Genomic DNA, 22,444 nt, shown 5'->3' with positions numbered 1-22,444 from the left:
GCCCTTTCCCCTCTGGTGAGCACAAGTTCTGTGCTGAAAACTGCCAGCCCCATTGTTTCTGTGAGCTTGAAAACCTCTTCAGAGCAGCAGGCTCTGATACATGCGAAGAAGGAGCAGGCAGAACCATTAAGACACACTCAGCCTGAATCACCGTCCTCCTCAGCAGAGCTTTGCAGCAGCCTGGGGAGATACTGTTCTCAGCCACTGGACCAGATTGCTCAGGGAGCAGGAGGATGCAGGAAGCACAGGCCACCCGCTCCTGCTGTCACTGACCTAGTTTGGCCTGCTTTGCTGGGAATGTGCAGCCAAACCAGATGGAGGGACACCAGGAACAGCTGATGCTAGCTGGAGGGATAGGAACTCAGGCTCTAGGGAACTCAGACTTCGGGGCATTCCAGGGCTTGATTTGGGGCACAGAGCGCTCAATTGGTGGAGGGGGATGGCAGTCGTCTTAGTCAGCCTCGGCTGCTATAACAAAACACAACAGACCAGGCGGCTTACATAACAGTAGTTTCTTGCTGTTCTGGTTACGGGGACATCCAAGATCAAGGTTCTGGCAGATTCGGTGTCTGGGGAGGGTCTTCCTCCTGATTCCTGGATTACACCTCCTCACCATGTCCTCACAGGGCAAAGAGAGGAAGCCAGCTCTCTGGTGTCCCTTCCTATAAGGACACCAATCCCACTATGAGGGCCCCACCTTCAGGACCCCATCTAATTCTAATCACCTCTAAAGGCCCCACCTCCCAATACCATCACATTAGTGGGGAAGGTTTTGAATTATGAATTTTGGGAGGACACAAAGGTTCTGTCCATATGGCAGGTAACAACCTTCCTGGCCTCCATGTAGTCTTGACCATCCTGACCACAGACAGAGGCCTCTCAGTGAGGGGCAGTTATGGCACAGAAGCTAAGAGAGCAGAGCCTGCAGCCAGACTGCCTGGGTGTGAAGGCTGAGTCTGCCTCTGGACAGCTGTGTAACCTTGGGCCAGTGATACAACCTCCACACCTCAGTCTCCGCATCTGTAAAGTGCAGGTGACAATAACAGGACCTAACCTCATAAGAGTGTTAGATGTGAATCCATGTACAGCATTTACATAGAAAGGTGCCCGGATCATCATCAGCACTGCATAAGTGGTTGCTGTCAAAATCTTACTATGTCACCAGATAAGCCAGTTTAACGCTGGTGACGGGACAACCAAGGGCACAGAGTTCTCAATGTTTGCACAAGGCGTGGGAGAGCGTAGGAGTGGTGACTAAAAAGAAAGCTCTCATCTCTGTGCTCCCCCATCCTTACTATGAGACCCTGCACATGGCATGTCATCTTTCTGAGCCCCAGTTTCCTCCTGAAAATGAAAATAATAGCTTCACTCTGCCTAATTCGCAGGGTTCCTTTGATGACTAAATGAGTTGGCATTCATGAAAAATGTTTGAACGCTCCAGAATGCCAAGTGTGATGACCAGCCTGAGACTCCTTTTGCCTCTAGGGATGGCCGTGCCAGCAGCGGGTGGATGAGCCCAGACCCCAACACTGTCAATTCATTCCTCACCTCATCCCTTGCCCTTGGAAGTGGCAAAGCGTGTGCACGTGAGCACCTATGTTGGAGTGATGAGACAAGCCAGCGGAGACAGTGGATCAGAGAACACTGAATCAGCCGGGAACGTGGGAGTTGAGTGGGTGGGGCTGGAGAGTCATGCATTTGTCATTTTCTATTGAACAAAGGTACAAGCAAATATAAAAATGCATAAGGAGGACACGTGACTATTATTAAAAGTTTAATGGCAAAATTCTTCCAGCTCCTCTTTGTTTCAAAGTGGAAAGAGTCACTTCGAGATGGACATTTGCATCCCTTCCATAAGGAAAGAGAACAGCCCCAGGTCCTCCTTGGAGTGCAGATTATGATCTGGAGGCATGGGTTTGTGCACGATGCCTTCCAGCATTAGAGAGGGGATGAGCCATGTATGTATTTCTCCACAACAAACCTCATCAAAGGAGTATCAATTGGCCGAGGCTGCCATTACAAAGCACCATAGCCTGGGAGGCTTAAACAGCAGACATTTATTTTCTCACAGCTCTGGGGGCTGGAAGTCCAAGATGAAGATGCCGGCAGAGTTTTTTCTCCCAAGGCCTCTCTCTTTGGCTTGTAGATATCCCCCTTTTCCCTGTGTCTTCACACCATCTTCCCTCTGCATATCTCTGTGTCTAAACCTCCTCTTCTTATAAGGACACTAGTGGTATTGGATAAGGGTCTGCCTTAACGACCTCATTTTAATTCATGTACCTCTTTAAAGACCCAGTCTCCAAACACAGTCACATTCTGAGGTACTGGGGGTTAGGACTTCAACACGTGAATTTGGAGGGGGACACAATTCAGTCAATAACAGACAAGGCAAGGGCTTTATTTCTGGCATCTATTCCACATCATGCTATAAGCCCAATATAATTATCCACAGCTACAGAAGCTTAGCACAATCATGGGCATGACCCGACATAGCTTCTTGAGCACTGTAGAGCAGTGTGGTGACTGGGGACAGGGACTGAGGGTGAGAGGCAGGAGGAGGGTACAGCTTCCAGTGCCCCTGACCATGCAAGGTAGAGTCTAGCTGAGTCTGAGCAGCTTGATCTTGTCATCTGCCATGGGCATGTTATACTTGAACTCTCAACACTTCTCAGGAAGAACTTACACAAACAACCTCTACACTTAGTGCTTCCATTTAAAGAAATATTTGCAAACATCAGACTTCTGTTTCCTGAACAAACTCAGCATCAGCAAGACCACATCCTTGTCTGCATAAAACAGAAGAGTCGGGGCCAAGGAGCCCTGTGAAGCATACATATCTCTGTCTCCAGTTTCCCAGCACAGACAGAATAGGAAGATGTAAAATTCAAATTAATTTAGTCCACCAACCTGTGACAGCCTTCAGCTGTCATACCCTGACTTACAAAATAATTCACCTCCTGTGGACTGGATGTCCCAGGACCACTTGTACTCTAATACTCTGTGACTTTAACAAGAGTTACATGAAGCAACAGAGGCAATGAATGTTTCATTCTTCCTTCCTTCATTCACTCATTCAACAAGTAATACTCAAGCATCTTCTATGTGCTAGGTGTCCTGGGGGAGGAGCAAAGATTTCAGAGGAGGCTGCCTGTAGGAAGTGGCATTTGAGTTTGCTTTTGCACACAGGCTAAGACTTTGGTGAGCAGATGAAATTCCGAGTGGAAGGATAAATAAAGACCAGGAAATAGGAAAGACAATACCTAGTTACAATCAATGAGTAGGTAAGTTCTGATACGTAGAGAAAGACCACTGTGTCAGGAAAGAGTGGGCTAACCATCCAGATGTGTAGGCAAGAAGCTGATGTGCCTAAGAGAGAAGACTCCACCTCGCCTTCTGTTCTTCACTTCCGACAGGCTTAAAGTCAACCTGCAGAGATCAAGGAGAGGCGGGGAAGAATGAAGAGGGAGGCAGATGGTTCTTCCTTCCGATGAAAGGATGGAGGGAGGAAGGAAGCAGTGACGATTACAAGCTGTTTGACTATAAACAGCACAAGTAGTCTTCTAGTTGGAATCTCGGTAGCTCTTGTTCTGGCCATTCTAGTGGGCGTCTGCATTTGTGTGGGGAAAGTGACATGACTGCCTATTTCTGAACATTTAAATCTATCACTGGTTGAGTGATTTTGTTTCATGCCACTCACAGGATGAAGATGATTGCTCATGCTGATACTGCCTTGCCAGCATCAATGGCTGGGAACCAAGGGAAATGTATGCTGTACCCCATTGTGGCCTCTAACATGGGAATTAGTGCCTATGGAAAGACGCCCTAAAATAGAATCACAAGGGAATATCATTGGCTGCCTAAAGTATGCTAGGGTGAGGGGCAATGAAGAGGGGACTGTGGCTGCCCAACTATCCCCTGAGAGGACTGAACAGGTTTCCAGGGCAGCTGGATTTTTTTGTTGTTGTTGTTCTGTCACCCAGGCTGGAGTGCAGTGGCACCATCACTGCTCACTGCAGCCTCAACCTTCCCAGCTCAAGCAATCCTCCCACCTCAGCCTCCTAAGTAACTGAGACCACAAGTGTACACCACCACACCTGGCTAATTTTTTTCTTTCTTTTTTTTTTTTTTGTTGAGATGGAGTCTCACTACATTGCCTAGGCTGTCTTGAACCCCTGGGCTCAGGCAATCTTTCTGCCTTGGCCTTCCAAAGTGCTGCGATTGCAGGTGTGAGCCATTGTGCCCAGCCCGGGGCAGCTGGATTTTTGAAGAAAGGGGGCTTCTTGTTTAATCCTGTTGGTCAGGCACCTCCTTCTTGCTTGTTTGTGGGATTCAGCGTTTTCAAGGCACTCAAGTAACTGTAAAGGGAAGCTTGTAAAATGCTGTGTCCCTTCTGTAGTATGAAGAAAAACAAAAGGAGTGGTTTGCGCCGAGAAAATGAGTGAGGTGCTACCTCAGAAAAATCAAGGATACTGTTCGTGTAGGTTGTTTTGAGAATTCAGAATGCTACTTGAAGTATATTATTTTCTAAAAATGCCTTTGCCAATAAATGTTGGGCTTTGAGGAAAGGAATCTAAAAATATTAGAGCTAGATTAAAAGTGACTAAAAAGACATGACAATTGAATATAGTATGTGACTGGATCTTTCAATAGAGAGAACAAAAGTGCTATAAAGAGCATTCCGGATACTAGACCCTTATCAAAACCACAATGAGACATCACATCACACTCACTAGGATCGCTACAACCAAAGACAGATAATAACAAGTGTTGACAAGGATGTGGAGAAACTGGAGACTTCACACATTGCTGGTGGGAATATAAAATAGTGCAGCATCGGCCGGGCATGTGACTCACGCCTGTAATCCCAGCACTTTGGGAGGCCAAGGTGGGTGGATCACGAGGTCAGGAGATCAAGACCATCCTGGCTAACAGGATGAAACCCCTTCTCTACTAAAAATACAAAAAATTAGCCGGGCGTGGTGGCGGGTGCCTATAATCCCAGCTACTCGGGAGGCTGAGGCAGGAGAATGGTGTGAACCTGGGAGGCGGAGCTTGCAGTGAGCCGAGATTGTGCCACTGCACTCCAGCCTGGGCAACAGAGCTAGACTCCATCTCAAAAAATAATAATAATAATAAAATAAAAAAAAAATAGTGCAGCGGCTTTGGAAAACAGTCGAGCATTACAATTTATTATAAAATAGAGTTATTATATAACCCAGCAATAACACTGCTAGGTATGAACACATATGTCCAGACAAAAACTTGTACATATTTGTTTGCATTATTCATAATAGCCAACAAGTAGAAACAACCCAAATGTACATGAACTAACAAATGGATAAACTGTGGTACATCCAGACAATGGAATATTACTCAGCAATAAAAAGAAATGAGCTACTAAGCCATGAAAAGACACAGAGGAACTTTAAATGCATATTGCCAAATGAAAGAAGCCAATCTGAAAAGGCTACATACCCTATGATTCCAACTATATGACACTCCGGAAAAGGCAAAATCATAACTGCATCAGATTCACCTGGGTCAACTTTTTTTTTTTTTTTTTTATGGAGTTTGACTCTTTGTTGCCCAGGCTGGAGTGCAATGGCACAATCTCAGCTCACTACAACCTCCGCCTCCCAGGTTCAAGCGATTCTCCTGCCTCAGCCTCCCAAGTAGCTGGGATTACAGGCACACACCACCACGCCCAGTTAACTTTTTGTATTTTTAGTAGAGACAGGGTTTCACTATATTGGCCAGGCTGGTCTTGAACTCCTGACCTCAGGTGATCCACCCACCTCGGCCTCCCAAACTGCTGGGATTAGAGGCATGAGCCACTGGGAAGGGCCCCACCTGGGTCAACTTTTAAGTAATAAAGTTGTGAGTTGCTTTTCAGTTGCCATCAACCCTCAAGTAACCTGAGCATGCCCAGATGAACCAAGTGTGTAACCACACGGGGAACCTAAGTGCTTGGACCAAGGGGAGGGGACCAAATTAAGAAGCGAACACCATCTGGCAGGATCCAGAATCCAATCAGATCAAGCTCTGGAATTACCCTATGGCAGGACCCAATTATATTATGCCTCCTGGCATCACCTCATTGCAAGATCCAATCAGATCACACCTCATTATCCTATGATTGTAAAATCTGACCCAGCCCCCTGGGAAGACAATGATTTGGGAACTATTCCTGGTATTCTCCTTACTTGTTACAAGAAATAAAATCCCCTGGCTAAATCCTCCTTGGTTATGGTCATTGGGCTGATAATCTGCCAAGTACTAAGCTGCCAAACTCACCCACTGTGGGTAACAAGACTATAGAGACCGTAAGAAGATCAGTGGTTTCCAAGGGTTCAAGGGGTAGGTAGAGCACAGAGGATTTTTAGGGCAGTGAAATCATTCTGTATGATACTGTAATTGTGGATTCAGGTCCTTACACATTTGTCAAAACAAAAGACTGAACCCTAAGGTCAACTGTCAACTTTGGTTAATAATGATGTCTCAGCATAGGTTCATCAATTGTAACAAATGTACCATACTGCACAAATCTTGCTGGTTGTTGCTTGTGGGGGAGTGTACGTATGTGTGGGGGCAGAGGATATATGGGAACTCTCTGTACTTGCTATCAATTTTACTGTGAACCTGAAACTGTTCTTAAAAATAGAGTTTAGTAAGCCAGGTGATGTGGCATGTGCCTGTAGTCCCACCTACTTGGGAAGCTGAGGCGAGAGGATCATTTGAGCCCAGGAATTTGAGGGCAGCCTGTGCAACATAGCAAGCTCCTCCTCACTACATAAATAAAATAAATACAGCTAAAAAAAAAAGAAAAAAAAGTGGAAGGAGGCCCCAGGCCAAGGAACACAAGCAGCCTCTAGAAGCTGGAGATGACAAGGAAACATTCCCCCCTAGAGCACCAGAGGAAACACAGCCGCAGGGACGTCTTAGATTTGTTTTTTATTTTTTTCTTGAGACAGGGTCTCATTCTGTCACCCAGGCTGGAGTGCAGTAGCGCCATCATGGCTCACTGTAGCCTCAACCTCCTGGTCTCAAGCAATCCTCCTGCCTCAGCCTCCCGAGTAGCTGGGACCACAGGCACACACTACCACACCCAGCTAATTTTTGTATTTTTTGTAGAGACAGGGTTTGGCCATGTTGCCCAGGCTGGTCTTGAACTCCTGAGCTCAAGTGATCCACCTGCCTCAGCCTCCCAAATTGCTGGGATTACAGGTGTGAGCCACTGCACCTGGCCGATGTCTTGCTTTGAGCCCAGTGAGACCCATTTTGGACTTGTGACTTCCAGATGTGTGAGATAATACTTCTGTGTTATTCAAAGCCGCCACGTCTGTGGTAATTTGTTATAGCAGCCATAGAAAACAAACACAATAGCATTGTTTCCCTAAATGCACCATGGTTAGAGAAGATAATAACAATAGAAGCTCAGTGAAGACCACACAAGAAGCCTCTGTGCTATCTTGGGAATGCTTCTGTAAATCTAAACTTATTTTAAAATTAAAGTGTTTTTTTAAAGAGGCTAAGATTTGCCAAAAATAAGCAGGTAAGGCTGTTACTGAACTGAACTGGCCCCATTTGCCCACACACTTTGGAAAGCCAAACACTGAACCAAGTTTCTGCAGAAAGAGTAGTTTATTGCAAGGCTGCCAAACAAGGAGACAGGAGTCAGCCTCTAATCTGTCTCCCCAGTCTGGGAGTTGGGGCAGGTTTGATATTCAGAGGGTAATGAGGCATGATCTGACTGGATCCTGGATCCTGCTGTCTGGTTTCTGCTTCTTTTTTTTTTTAGAGTGAGACAGATTCTCACTCTGTCACCCACGCTGGAGTGCAGTGGCACAATCTCAGCTCATTGCAGTCTCTGCCTCCTGAGTTCAAGCGATTCTCATGCCTCAGCCTCCCAAGTAGCTGGGATTACAGGCACATGCCACCACGCCCAGCTAATTTTTGTATTTTTAGTAGAGACAGAGTTTCACTGTGTTCAGGCCAGGCTGGTCTTGAACTCCTGACCTCAGATGATCCGCCTGTCTCAGCCTCTGAAAGTGCTGGGATTACAGGCATGTGCCACCACACCCAGCTAATTTTTGTGTTTTTAGTAGAGACAGGGTTTCACTATGTTGGCCAGGCTGGTCTCGAACTCCTGACCTCAGGTGATCCGCCTGCCTCGGCCTCTGAAAATGCTGGGATTACAGGCATGAGCCACCATACCTGGCCAGGTTTCTGCTTCTTAATTCATTCCCTGTTCCTTGGTCTGAGCAATTAGGTCCTGCCTGTGGTTGCACACTTGGTTTATCTGGGCACACTCAGGTTACATAACCTTCAACCTGGAAAAACAACTCACAACTTTGTTACATAAATGTGGAGTCAGATTGGTCAGATGCAGTTACAAGACTCATGGCCTGGGTCCCAAGCAGCAGGCAATGGAGACTTTCCCCTCCCAATTCTATTCCACCTCCTTATGACAAGGAGCCCTGACACAGAAACCAGAAAGAAAACCAAGAATTTCCTGAAGGGACTGCCCAAAGGGAACCTAACCAACTGATGATGCGCCAGTTTTAAAGAAGAGGCAACTCCTTTGCAGCAGGGACTGCATGCCCCTTGCAAGAAAGAAATTGAGTCACTATTCAAAGATTAGAGTTTGAGCAGTAACGAAGTAGAAAATGTGCTAAACATCTGGCACAAGATCAACAGATACTGGTTATGGACAATGATGATGCTCTGCCAGCCCTATGTAGTGTCATTTAGTAAGCATAGCAATGGTTCCTAGACATATATATATGTATATATATGGTATACATACACATACATGTATGTGTATATATGGTATACATACACATACGTGTATGTGTGTATACGGTATACATACACACATACGTGTGTGTATATGATATGCATACACATGTATGGATGTGTATATGATATACACACATGTATGTGTGTATATGATATACATGCACATGTATGGATGTGTATATGATATACATACACATACATCTATGTGTGTATATGATATACATATACATGTATGGGTGTGTATACGATATACATACACATACATGTATGGGTGTGTATATGATATACATACACATACATATATACACACATACATGTATGGGTATATATGAGATATACACACGTGTGTGTGTATATGAGATATACACACGTGTGTGTGTGTATGAGATACACACGTGTGTGTGTGTATGAGATATACACACGTGTGTGTGTGTATATGAGATATATACATATATACACATATTGTGTGTGTGTGTGTGTGTGTGTGTGTGTGTGTGTACCTATTCCTTGGATTGAGAAAAGTAGAGTCTTAACAAACTAGATTTTCCATTTTAAAAGTTATATTATTGCTGGGGACGCTGACTCACGCCTGTAATCCCAGCACTTTGGGAGGCCAAGGTGGGCAGATGGCTTGAGTCCAGGAGTTTGATACCAGCCTGAGCAACATGGCAAAACCTGTTTCTACAAAAAATACTAAAATTAGCTGGGCATGGTGGTGGGTGCCTGTAGTCCCACCCAGCTACTTGGGAGGCTGAGGTGGGAGGATCACTTGAGTCCAGGAGGTTGAGGCTGCAGTAAGCCATGACTGTGCCACTGCACTCCAGCCTGGACAACGGAGCGAGACCCTGTCTCAAAACAACAACAACAACAAGTCATATTATGATTATTAAGAAATTAAGCAATTTTACCAAGATTTATTAATCTTGGTAAATCTTACTAATCTTGCTTGGTACCAATGTTACCAAGCAACATTTCCAAGATAAAAAAAGCATTAACATTAAATTCTAAGCTATTTGCATCACCCAGCCTGCCCTTCAGCATGAGGAATATCACACACTCCATGATTACTTCCACCCCAGGGCCTTCAAAAGGACTCCGTTGTCATCGTGCCCCTCCCACCTCCCAAATCTATTCCTCTCGCCCTGACTTATCTTCTGAGCTGAGGGCATCTTTGAATCTCTTCAATTCAACTTCCTTCTCCACCCAGCCCCTCTGCTGGGGTAACTTCCACTGGAACAGAATATTTCTTTCCATCCAGTTCTGCACTCAGAAGGTTGGGTCACCTTCAAGACCTCTGTCTCCTTCGCTCCAACCTCTAGGTTATAGACACCTCTCTCCTGTGGACTCTCCTTTTGAACCGTCACTCCTGCATCTGCCGCATCCCATCTGTTCTCTCTGCCACGGCCGTGGTCCAGGAGACTTATTTCATTTTATTAGTTTATTTATTTATTTATTTATTTTTTGAGACGTCGTCTTGCTCTGTCGCCCAGGCTGGAGTGCGGTGGCACGATCTCAGCTCACTGCAACCTCTGCCTCCCGGGTTCACGCCATTCCCCTGCCTCAGCCTCCCGAGTAGCTGGGACTACAGGAGCCCGCTACCTTGCCCGGCTAATTTTTTGTATATTTAGTAGAGACAGGGTTTCACCGTGTTAGCCAGGATGGCCTCGATCTCCTGACCTCGTGATCCACCCGCCTTGGCTTCCCAAAGTGCTGGGATTACAGGCATGAGCCACCGTGCCCAGCTATTTATTTATTTATTTTTGAGATGGATTCTCACTCTGTCGCCCAGGCTGGAGTGCGGTGGTGTGATCTCAGCTCACTGCAACCTCCACCTCCTGGGTTCAAGTGATACTCCTGCCTCAGCCTCCCCAGTAGCTGGGATTACAGGCATCTGCCACCATGCCCGGCTAATTTTTGTATTTTTAGTAGAGACAGGTTTTTTGCCATGTTGGCCAGGCTTGTCTTGAATTCCTGACCTCAAGTGATCCACCCACCTCAGCCTCCCAAAGTGCTGGGATTACAGGCGTGAGCCACTGTGCCCAGCCTTCAGGGTACTTTTGAGATGGCCACAGACTCCTCTTCTCTCTAACACATCCTGCTGTATTGGCTGCCCCTGGGGCTTCCACTGCCTCTTTCCTGTCTTGGCAGGACATCAATGCTCTTCACAATCTGGTCGCAGACTCGCCTCCCCTCCCACTGAGTCTCTCTAACATGTGTCCCCACCAAACCAAAGGACCTGCACCTTGGAGAATGCCCAGTCACATCAGCACCTGGTACTCTGGGCACAGGCCACTGTCTCTGGTTGGAAGCTCCTTGCCTCGCCATCCTCTGACATGTTCCTCAATTTGGGGGCCACATTCAGTGCCTCAGATGCTCACTTTAACCCCTCCTGTCAGAAAGACTGGAGCCCCCTCGTGGACCACCCACTCTGCTCCCAGGGCACATTGCTCTTCCTTTCTTGGGCTTCTATGTGGGTCAGCCTTGTATTCTGTGATTTGAGCATCAATCTTAGCTTCTTTACTAAAGTTCAAGCTCCTTCGGGGCAATGTTTATTTACAGATCCAGCAGAAAGGCTGGCTTGTGATTTATGACAGCGTCTTGTTAAAGCAGTAGCAAAGAAGGCCAGGCGCGGTGGCTCACGTCTGTAATCCCAGCACTTTGGGAGGCCGAGGCGAGTGGATCACCTGAGGTCAGGAGTTCGAGACCAGCCTGGCCAACATGGTGAAACCCCATCTCTACTAAAAATACAAAAATTAGCCAGGTGTGGTGGCAGGTGCCTGTAATCCCAGCTACTCGGGAGGCTGAGGCAGGAGAATCACTTGAATCCAGGAGACAAAGGTTGCAGTGAGCTGAGATTGCACCGTTGCACTCCAACCTGGGCAACAGAGCAAGACTCTGTCTCAAAAAAAAAAAAAAAAAAAAAAAAAAGCAGTAGCAAAGAATGCAGGATTGGCAGGCAAGGTCACAGGCCTTGGGTCTCAGCTCTGCGGCTCCCTAACTGTGTGACCTGGGGAAAGTCTATCAGCTGCCGTGTGCCTAAATTTGCATAACGTCGGGATGATGAGTACATACCTCACAGGACTATTGTAGGATAAAATGAGTTAATCCACAAATAAAACTCTTCAGAACAGTGTGTGGCACATGTCAAGTGCTTGGTGGGTTTTAGGTATTATTATTCTTGGGCCCCAACTGGAATTGCTGTGTCAGGATCTCTCTCTCATTTTTTTTTTTTTGAAATGGAGTTTTGCTCTCATCACCCAGGCAATGGTGCAACCTCTGCCTCCCGGGTTCAAGCGATTCTACACCCTCAGCCTCCGGAGTAGCTGGGATTACAGGCATGTGCCACCACGCTCTGCTAATTTTTGAATTTTTAGTAGAGATCGGTTTCCCTATGTTGGCCAGGCTGGTCTCGAACTCCTGACCTCAGGTTATCTGCCCACCTCGGTCTCCCAAAGTGCTGGGATTACAGGCGTGAGCCACTGCACCCAGCCTGTGTCAGGATCTCTGAGAGTGCATTTTAAACAAGTGTGATTCTACTACATGCTAGATTCTATGGAGCATTAATGTAACCTCAACCTTTCATTTTATAAATGAAGAATGTAAGGGCCAGGTAGGCGAAATAACTTACCCAAGTTCCAAAAGGACTTGCATAATCCACTATCTAGTCTACCTTTCACAGGTTTGAACAGCTCCAGCAGCACCAATCAAGTTTGATTTTCAGATGCCTTTCCCACCCCACCCAGGGGTGCTTTGATCTCAGGGCCAGCCTAGAGGGCACCAGAGCCCATGGAACCGGCACAGAAAGGAAGCCCAGCTTTGGCCACTACACCCAACTCCTTTTACATCTCCAGATAGAGAACCAGAGCCCATGAATTACCACTTCTCTCATTTCCTCCATCCCAAGCTCCCCACATTCATAAATGAGGATGACATTGACCATCAGATGTGTTCTCCAGTCTGACCACACCCAGCTGAGGCTGGGGACCTTGCTGTGATTTGTGTGGGTGACTCAGGAGATGCTGAGACAGGCGCCCTGGAGTCTCCAGGCTTCTTGGGCCCAGAAACAGAGAAGCCACTGAGAAGACATAGGACAGTGCCATTGGGGAGCAAACATCCACTTCCTTTTCCAGCCAGACTTGAAAGAAAATCACCCCTTCTCTTTTTCATCCCATACAAACCTTCAAAAACCCAAGAAACTCTATCTTACAATGTTCTCAGCTCCTTAAATAAATTGTAGTTTTCGGTCAGACAAGAGCTGCCATGCTAAGGAGTGCATTTCTCTGTCACATGGTGGAAGTGAATGAAGGGATATGGTTAAGTTCAGCGCCCTTGCCTTAAAGGGAGAGAGTCTGGCCTGGGCACGGTGGCTCACGCCTATAATCCCAGCACTTTGGGAGGCTGAGACGGGTGGATCACCTGAGGTCAGGAGTTCGAGAGCAGCCTGGCAAACATGTTGAAACCCCGTCTCTACTAAAAATACAAAAAATTAGCCGGGCGTGGTGGCGGCACCTGTAATCCCAGCTACTCGGGAGGCTGAGGCAGGAGAATCTCTTGAACCCAGGAGGCAGAAGTTGCAGTGAGCCAAGATTGCACCACTGCACTCCAGCCTGGGCAACAGAGCGAGACTCTGTTTCCAAAAAACAGGAAGGGAGCCTGTTCTCACCCTGCCCTTTCCAGCTCCCTTTCTGCTACCGGGAATGTGGACGTGGCTGAGAGTCATCGTGAGGGTGGCACCTGGGAAAGGCAGAGAGACAGAGAGGGGGTGCCAGGGTCCCCAAGAATCCCCAGAGCGGAGCATCAGTGCCCAGCTTACCTGCACGTGTGGGAGAAAGACACTTGTCTCTTATGGGAGCCATTTGGATTTCATATCAGCTAAAGCACACTCTAGTCCAGAATTCAGGAATCCAGTACAGAGTCCTATTTCCTTCTGCTCTGGGCTGCCTGAGCCTGGCAGTGAGGCATGGATTTGGATTCTGAAAGAGCACTGGCTTTAGATTCAGAGAGATTCAGGCTTGAATGTGGGCTCTGACATTTACTACCTGTACCAGTTTGCTAGGGTTGCAGTAATCAAGTACCACAAACGGGGGTGCTTAAACAACAGACATTTGTCTCCTGGTTCCAGAGGCTGAAGTCCGGAATCAAGGATTGGTAGGGCTGTGCGCCTTCTGGAGGAGCTAGGAAAGGATCTGATCCCGGCCTCACTCCTGCCTTCTGTGGCTTCCTTGGCTTGTGGGCACATCACCCCTTCATCTCTGCCTTCATCTTCATGTGGCATTCTCCCCCAGTCTCCTCACGTAGCCTTCCCTCTGTCTCTGTGTCCAAATGTTCCTTTTTTATAAGGACACCAGCCACATTGGATTAGGACCCACCCTGATGAACTTGTTGTAACTTAACTATCTCTGTAAAGACCCTAACTCCAAATATGGCCGTATTCCCAGGTCTTGGGGGCTGTGCATATCTATTTTGGGATAACACAACTCAATCCACCATAATAACTCTCTGCATTAACAGACTTTGGTTGTTAACACCCCAGTTAAGAATCTCAGTTTCCCCAGTAGAAGCCCCCAGCACACACCTTGGAGCTGGTCTCTGCAGTTGTCATGTTTACATTTTGAAAGTAGGTGCCACCTCCCGTCATCAATCACCACTAAATGTGTGTGGTGGCCTTTGCTGTTTTTTCTGGCTACTCTCAGTCTCCAGACCCCCTTTGCCTTATGAGCCTGGGTGGACCAGCAGGGCCCCTCTACCACAAAGATGCTAAAAATGCCAGATATTTAGGATCTCAGCCTCCCTTAGAGCTGCTCAGCCTCCCTTAGATCTGCACAGCCTCCACTGTGGTCCTCCAGCTATCTCAGTCAGTGACTCTGTGAGTTACTCAACAGCCTTTTAATATAACCCCTTTTCACTAAATCAGCCAGTCCTTTCTATTGCTTGCAAGTGACAGCCTTGACAGATACCGTACAATATTCAAGGTCCAAATGGTTGATTAGGAGAGTGGTAGCAGCTTCCAGATGACCCATGAAGATGCATACAGTAAGACAGTTGGCTCAGAAGCCACACAGTATAGTGGCTTTCAAGTCAGGAAGACTCAGATTCAAATCTCAGCTGTGCCATTTACTAGATGAGAAACCATGAGAAAGTGAATTAGCCTCTTTGAGCCTCATTTTCCTCCTCTGTGAAATGGTGATTATAGTAAACTACTTAATAGAATTGTTGGGGGAATTCAATGAGATAATGCAACTAAAACTCATACTGTATATGATTATTCATTTTATGTGTCAACTTGACTGAGCCACGGAGTGCCCAGATATTTCATCAAACATTATTCTAGGTGTGTCTGTGAGGGTGTTTTTGGGTGACATTAACATCTCAATTCAGCAGGCTGAGTAAAGCAGATGGCCCTCTCTCATGTGTGTAGGCTTCTTCCAATCATTTGAAGGCCTAAATAGAATAAAAAGTTAACCTCCCCTAAGCAAGAGGGAATTCTGCCAGCAGATGGCCTTTGGACTTGAACTATACCATCAGCTCTGGTTCTCCAGCTTGCTGAATGCAGATCTTGGAACTTGTCAGCCTCCATAATTGCATGAGTCAATTTATTATGATAAATTTCTTTCTATATCTATGTCTTTACCTATACCTATTACCAATATTGACATCAATATAGGCATAGCTATAGATATAGACATAGACAGATATATATGGATATAGATTAGATGTAGATACAGATATAGATATCTCCTGTTGTTTGTTTCTCTGGAGAAGGCTAACACACTGTGACACATGGAACAATAGTGCATACTTAGTAACTATGGCAGCTAATTGTTGTTGTTAATTTTATTATGATGCTACAATGTGGCCAGCATTCAGGGCCCCAGCCACAGCCCCTCAAACATTGTGGCAGAATCCTCATATTTTCCCCAAGTGTGGGGAAATTCACTGGCCTTTCCTTTTAAACTCTGAAACTGTTACCTCTCTCTTGCCTCTCCCAGCACACAGACAGGTGCATGTCCACACACGCAGCATGCAATTCCTGGAGACGGTGCTGGATAAGATCAATGGTGGGGGCGGGAGTGGGAGTGGGGAATGCTTTGAGCTCTCAAAGGTGCATTGCAAATTTCTGCTCTGGCATAGTAACCATTCACTCCCACAGCCCTGGGACACTGGGATGACATTCGGTCACCTCCTCCTCTTCACAAGATGCTAACCTGCTGCCTCCTAGACAAAAGAAAGCACATAATCCACCAAGGGCTGCCGTAGAGGCTGCCTCTCAGGGCTGTGGTCAGAGAAGAGAGAATGTGGCCAGTGGGAGGGTGTCCCTGGGGCCCGTTGATGTAGATAATGCCCTCTACCCCCATCTCCAGCCCACTATGCCCATCCTAGAATGGCTTTCAAAGGGGTGACTCAAGGTCACCTGGCCGTGGAGAAGGACTCAGCTCTGCCAAGTGGTATTGAGGCAGCCTGGACGCAGCTTGGCTGGATCAACTCACCCAGCACCCAGCCTCATGGCGGGACACCCAGCAATTCCTGTCTTCTTCCCATCAAGGCTTTTGCTGTCCAAGTCTGACTGCCCCTTGGATAAACAAGAAGCCTGGAACAAGTCCAGACCAGGGTCTTGCTCACAAGCTTCAAAGCTGGACATCAGGTATCAATGCCAACCAGGAAGTTTGCTGAATTGCAAGTTCCCCACTGACCATAGCTCAAAAACATAGCAACAGAACCCCTGGGGCTAGACCCTGAAGCTGCATTTTTTACAAGTTCCCCACAAATATGTCAGCAGGCACAAAGACCTGGGCAGAGGAAACAGCCTGAGCTGCAGGAGATTATCTTCCCTTCCTGGAGCCAGATATCCTGGTTTCTTGGCTCATATGACTTTAGGCCATTCATCGCTTGATTTCTCTGGGCCTCAGTTTCCTAATCTAAAAAATGGGAGACACTTTTTTGGGGCACATGTGAAAAAATGAAATATGCTGAAACAGGGAAACTTCCCTTGTTCCCCTCACAGGTCATGTGATGGGGGAGTGGCTCACTTCTTCAGTGCCCCACTGCTCAAACCTCTAGGGGAGCATACAGACAGGCAGGCTGTGGGGCTCTGACCCCACTGCAGTGTCTAGGTGCGAATGTTTACAACTAAAGACCAAATGCGCGTGTGTTACAGGGTGCTCTTTTAGTTTGCTGTCTATAGGCGGCTTCTGTTAGCTCAATTAGACCTCTGCCTTATCGCAAGGACAGAGGGCTTTCTGTATTCCGGGGTTTCCTGCCTTGGTGTACTGGAAGAATCGGATCACAGGTGGGCTTGGAGAATGAGTGCAAGGTTTTATTGAGTGGAAGTAGCTCCCAGCAAATGGGGGAGCCGGAAGGGAGATGGCATTCCCCTGGAGTCAAGCTGGCCCGTGCTCTCCTCCAACTACCTCAGCCAAACTCAGTGTTGTTCTGCTGGCCTGCTGGATAGCAGGTGCCTATGCGTGTGTTGCTCTGGACATCCAGCCACCTGTGTGTTCCTCAACTGATGCACTCCTCTGTATATCCACCTATGTGTGTGTCTGCTTGCTGGGGTGTCAGGGTTTTTACAGGCACAGGATGGGGGCGTGGCAGGCCAGGGTGGTCTTGGGAAATGCAACTTTTGACAGAAAAGCAAAAATGCCTGTCCTCACCCAGGTCTGTGGGGGTGGAGCCCTAGCCAGGGACCATGCCCTCCTCTACCCAGCATTTCCCTTCCCCTCTTCTGTATCATTTAAAGGGACCACACTCTTCCCTTCCCAACAGTCTCATATCAATGGGAGTGATAATAGTTCTATTTCAATGGATTATTTAGAAAATTAACCCAGCATACATAAAAGATCAGTAATTGTTAGGTGTTATTATTGAAGAAACAACTATTCCCTTGCAAACCTTCTTTTTCCCAGAAGTGAAATGGAAAAAATCATGTACTTCAAAGCAACTACTGTATCTTTTAGAGTATACAAGCAAGCCCAAGAAACTCTCATTTGCAAAAGCAGCTTCATAATGTACCAAGGTATTTTACTTTTATTTATTTATTTTTAAAGCTGAGGTCTCACTATGTTGCCCAGGCTGACCTTGAACTCCTGTGCACAAGTGATCCTCCCACCTTATTCTCCCAAGTAGCCAGGACTACAGGCCTAAAATATTTAAAAATAAATAAATAAACAACTACAACGTACTGAGCAACTTATATGTGTCAGATTCCACAAACAATTCTGTCTGATGGGTAGTATTATTTCCATTTTAAGTTAAGGAAGCTTATATCACCAATGGCAAAGTTGGGATTTGAACACAGACCTCATTCTGGAACGTGTGCTATTCTGTCTCCACAAAGCTTGTTAGTAATAGCCTATTCATTGGTAGGAGCTTCTGAAGCATCCTTGTTTTCCCAGTTATAAATCCACATTAGTATTGCTCGGCAAAATTGGGTTATACAAGTAAGCCCTGCAATTAATAATGTTTTTCCAATATAAGCAAAGAATGCCAATAAGAAATGGCAGTAAATATTTTACAATTTGAACTCATTAATCTTGAACTGAACACATGCTTCTAAGGAAATGATGCTTTACAATTTGTAAAGTAAGAAACATCCTTTCTTAGTAAGGATACTTTCACACTCTTTGGGGTTTTTGCTTTCATCCCCCCTCAGCTCTGTGATCTGCATCCTCCATTGATTTTGTCAACACCCTCAGGTAGGGTCAGAGTTTAAATTTACATCTCTCGGAAAAAAGTCACACCTTCGGAGGTATGACCCAGAACTCCCACTGAACTCAGTTCCTGGGAAAGGAAGGCTGTCTTGATCACAACAACATGTTGCACAGAGCTTTTTGCATGAAGTGGATTCTCAATAGATGTGATTTAAAATAATGCAAATCACTGTTGTCATGGTTTTTCTAAAGATATAAGGAAAACTGAAAGCATCTATTTTGTTCAAGTAGCCTTTCTCTGGAGAATGTTCTCTGAGTTAAACAAGGGGAAAGGAGGCCAGGTACAGTGGCTCACGCCTGTAATCCCAGCACTTTGAGAGACTGAGGTGGGTGGATCCCTTGAGCTCAGGAGTTCGGGACCAGCCTGGGCAACATGGTTGGTGAAACCCTGTCTCTACCCAAAATACAAAAATTAGCTGGGTGTGGTGGTGCGTGCCTGTAATCTCAGCTACTTGGGAGACTGATATGGAAGGATTGCCTGAGCCTGGGTAGCAGAGGTTGCAGTGAGCCGAGATCGCACTACTGCACCCCAGCCTGGGTGACAGAGTGAGACCTTGTCTCAAAAAAAAAAAAAAAAAAAAAAAAAAAAAGAGGCCAGGGAGATGGTTGGGAATTGGGAAACGAGCTGTCTCTGACAGTTTGACGAAGAAAACTCAGGATATAGATATATACCCCTTGTTATGGTTAATACTGAGTGTCAACTTGATTGGATTGAAGGATACAAAATATTGATCCTGGGTGTGCCTGAGAGGGTGTTGCCAAAGGAGATTAACATTTGAGTCAGTGGGCTGGGAAAGGCAGACCCACCCTTAATCTGGGTGGGCACCATCTAATCAGCTGCCATCGCAGTTAGAATATAAGCAGGCAGAAAAACGTGAAAAGAGAAACTGGCCTAGCCTCCCAGCCTACACCTTTCTCCCGTGCTGGATGCTTCCTGCCCTAGAACATCAGACTCCAAGTTCTTCAGTTTCGGAATTCAGACTGGCTCTCCTTGCTCCTGAGCCTGCAGACAGCCTATTGTGGGACCTTGTGATTGTGAGAATTAATACTTAATAAACTCCCCATTACATACATATATCTGTTCATTAGTTCTGTCTCTCTAGAGAACCCTGACTAATACACATCTGTTCTCTTGAACAATAAAAAAATTACTTTAGGGACTCCAATATTTTTAATAGTTCAGCTTAGCCAATAGTTTTGAGGATCCTGCTGTGTACTGGACACTTGAACAGGTGCTGTGGAGCTGAAGATAAATGAGGACTCACTTAAATCCTAACAGAGCTGATTTTCTGCTAGAGGAGAAGTACACAAGAAGATCCAGACATGGGAGGCTTCTAGACATTTCATCTAAGATAGGCACATTTTTACTCTGTTATGCTGAAACTGCTTTGCCATTGCAACCAAATCATCACTTAAATAGATTAATTTTTTTCTAGGGCCCTAGCTCAATTAATGGTGTTTGGAAAATAATCTTTTTTTTTTTCCATATCACATCTTTCTTCCTAAGTGCCACAATAGCTTGAAACTAATTTTAATAAAGTCTTTCAAAATATTCCACCTTTTGGAGAGAGAGTAAATGGTAATAATAGTTTATTAATCACACAAAATATATTTGCATTGTAAATTTGAATTGGTAACTTTGCATAATGAGAAGCTGAAATCGCAACATATATATACAAGGAGCAAAAAAGCAATTCGAGCCCCAATTTATGACTAAACAGTCATCTTGTCTTTTTTATTTGCTCTATTGTTTACCACTGCCTTCCTCAGTATTTATTTTAATCCATTTCTCTAAACAGATATTAATAAACTTTAGAACTTCCGTTGTGCCCTTCGCCTAAACACAAGCAAAACAAATTTATTTTCTTCTATTATAATTGACTTATTTTTCCATTATTCGAGTTTGCTTCTCATGAGTTGCGTGTGAAGTACGGAATGTTTGCAGGATGTTCAATTTAGCCATTTTGGATTGCATCCATTTCTCCAGAACGACACTGATTGCAACATTAATTAAATCATTCTGCAGAGTTTTAAAGCAGAATCAGTGACTGAGCCTTGACCAGAAGGAGAACGAATGCCAGCAGTGGAGGCCTGGGGGTTTCAGAGACAGATTTTCCCACTGAGGCAGGGGTGCTTCCCACAGAGGCAGGGATGGAGGAGGGAGGTGAAGTGGGTGGGGGAAGCCGCAGTCCCACCTCTTTCATGAGGATAGAGGTAAATTCTTGCACCAGCCATGACACCTCAGAGGTAAGGCAAAACTATTGGATAAAATGCACAGATACTGTTCTCTCCACATCCACCCAAGTTTTTTTTAATGTTCTACCCAATGTTCTGTCCAGTGTTTCAGGACTTCTGCCCCCGCCTGCAAAATAATGACACCCATGGCTCTCTCAACTATGCCCTCCCCATTGGTGAGGGAAGGGGATGTTGGCTTAGAGCTCAGCTTCCCCTGTTAGGGCTTCCTTACCACTCAGCCAAGCCCATATCCTCAGCTCTCTTCCCTACACAACTTCCCCATCTAACCGCCTTCCAATAACTCCATGCTCACCTCCTTCCATCTCCGGGGCTACCATCCCAGGAGCCTTCCAGATGCTCCCTAAGCACCATGATCCCCAGGAGACCCCACTGCAGATCAGCAGGAGGCCTGGGAAAGAGTGGCCACAGGCAACGACGTTTCTCCATGACCAGCAAGCCAGCTCCTGTGCTGGGCCAGTTTCAGGGACCAGAGAATAAAGCTGGCCGTGAAGCCCTGGAGGCCAATTATTTATGATGCTGGGAGAGAAAGAAGACAGGGTAGGGTGCTTTCTGCTTGGCCCATCAGCCTGCCTGAGCCCACAAGGCTGTGAGTCCCTTTGAAATGGCCTTGGGACTCATCTTTTGACCCTTCTGATCCACAGCCTGCTCCCCTGAAGAGCTCAAGATGACTTTGTTCTTAACATTCACTTATTTGAAACTTGATCATAGGTGGCCTGGGGACATCTCTTGTCTTATTCTTTAGCTTTTAGATTATGATTTAACTTTTTCCCATGGGATGTTTGATCTCAGTTCCTTGAAGGCAGAGAAGCCCCTGGTGACAGGTGGCAGTCTGGACATGTTGTAGGCATGGCAGGGACTAGGAGAATCAGTTGTTCTTGGGTCTACACCTACGATGTTAAGATGCACGGCAGGAAGCAGAACAGATGACAGAGCTTTTGTTTTGAGAGCACGCAAACAAGGAGAATGTGAGGCATTTTTTAAAAGATGGAATCCAAATTAATATTTTATTTGGACACTCTTTTAGACATGTATTATCTAATTTTCTTAACCCTTCATGTCATTTTGTATAGGTAGACTCCCTTCAACTACAGGGAAAAGTGGTGCTGACATCACAGGTCTGGACAGAGCTGTCCTTTTGGAAGGGTAATGGTCTGTGATTGCCAGAAGCTGCATATGTCAGTCCCTTTCCATCACAGCTAATAATCTTTAATTACTCAGAACACCTGTCCTTGCCCTGCAGAAGTAACAATTTGTTTCATGGTAATCTCCCATCATTGACCCTTGGCACCATAAATGGTGCATTCATTCATTTATTCATTATATGTTTACTTAAAACTTACCACTCTACAAGCAAGCACTGAACTAGAAGATTGGAAGACAGGATCATAAAATGCAGCTACTGCCCTTGAGGGGGACTCCTTCTAATGGAGTAACAAATAGCTACATGACAGGGTTGGGTTATAACACAAATGCTCCAGGAATAGAGGAAGACCAGAGAAGGCATTTCAGAGCTGAACGTAGCATGTGACTTGAGTTTTTAAAGATGAGTTAGCAAGCCATTATGTGTAGAATCGGAAAAAGTATTTAAGGCAAAGGGATAGTTTGTGCCAAGGCAGGAAGACATGAAAGAGCCTGGAGCAGGCTGAGAAAGACAATCTGTTGGAATGGACTGACTGCTGGGG

This window comes from Pongo pygmaeus, chromosome 14, assembly GCF_028885625.2.
Source record: "Pongo pygmaeus isolate AG05252 chromosome 14, NHGRI_mPonPyg2-v2.0_pri, whole genome shotgun sequence".
Lineage (NCBI taxonomy): Eukaryota > Metazoa > Chordata > Mammalia > Primates > Hominidae > Pongo > Pongo pygmaeus.
The sequence above is the reverse complement of the archived record's forward strand: the minus strand, read 5'-3'. Positions refer to the sequence as shown.